The sequence below is a fragment of the Marmota monax genome, unplaced genomic scaffold (assembly GCF_021218885.2).
Source record: "Marmota monax isolate L192 unplaced genomic scaffold, Marmota_monax_Labrador192_F-V1.1 WCK01_AAM20220418_F8-fsc00257, whole genome shotgun sequence".
Taxonomy (NCBI): domain Eukaryota; kingdom Metazoa; phylum Chordata; class Mammalia; order Rodentia; family Sciuridae; genus Marmota; species Marmota monax.
In genome coordinates this window covers 1,501,596-1,502,768 of record NW_026692693.1, presented here as the reverse complement: position 1 = coordinate 1,502,768, position 1,173 = coordinate 1,501,596, and positions in this window count along the sequence as shown.

The window sequence follows — 1,173 nt, the reverse complement described above, 5'->3', positions numbered from 1 at the left end:
GGTTAGGGATAGGGTTAGTGTTAGGATTAGGGTTAGGATTAGGTGAGTGTTACGGTTAGGGTTAGTGTCAGGGATAGGGTTACTGTTAGGGTTAGGGTTAGGGTTAGGACCTGTTTATGTTCAGGTTTAGGGTAAGGGTAGGTTTTGTGTTAGAATAAGGTTTAAGGTTAGGATTAGGGTTATGTTTATATTAGGGATAGGGTTTGGGTTAGGGTTAGGGTTAGGGTTAGTATTCAGGGTAGGGTTAGGTTTTGGGTAAAGTTTAGAGTCATGGTTGGGGTTAAAATTTATGTTAGGTTTAAGATTAGTTTTAGGTTTAGGGTTAGAGTTATGTTTATTATTAGGGCTAAGGTTAGGGTTAGGGTTAGTGTTAGGGTTCAGGTTAGTTTAGGGATATGGTTAGTTTTAGGATTAGTTTTAGGGATTGGTTTAGGGTTAGGGTTTGGTTTAGGGTTAGGGTTACAGTTAAGATTAGGTTTACATTTAGGGCTAATGGTAAGGGTTACCATTAAGATTAGAGTTACATTAAGGTATAGGGTTAGGTTTAGGATTAGGCTTAGGGTTAGAGTTAGTTTAGGTTTAGGGTTAGTGTTTGTGATTTGGTTAGGTTTAGGGTTAGGCTTAGGGTTAGAGTTATTTTTAGAGTTAGGGTTAGTTTTATTTCTAGATTTAGTGTTAGGGTTAGTATTAGGTTTAGGTTTAGGGTTTTTGTTAGGGTTAGGGTTCGGATGAGCGTTAGGGTTACATATAGTGTTAGGGTTAGTGTTATTGTTTGGGTTATGGTTAGAGGTAATTTTAGTGTTACAGTTAGAGTTAGGGTTAAGTTTAGGGTTCGTGTTAAGTGTAGGCTTGGGTTAGGGTTAATGTTAATTATAGAGTTATGGTTGAGGTAAAGATTTGTATTAGTTTTAGGTTTAAAGTTAGTGTTAGGGTTAGTGTTAGGGTTAGCATTAGACAACGGTAAGAGTTATGGTTAAGTTAGGTTTAGGTTAAGGTTTTATGTAAGGGTTAAGGTAGGGTTAGGGTTAGGGTTTCTGTTAGGGTTAGGGTTAATTTTACAGTGTGTATTAGGATTATTGTTAGAATATGGGTTAGTGTTAGTGTTCATATTACAGTTAGGTTTTGCGTTAGGGCTAGAGTAAGGTGTAGGTTTACGCTTAAGTTTAGGGTTAG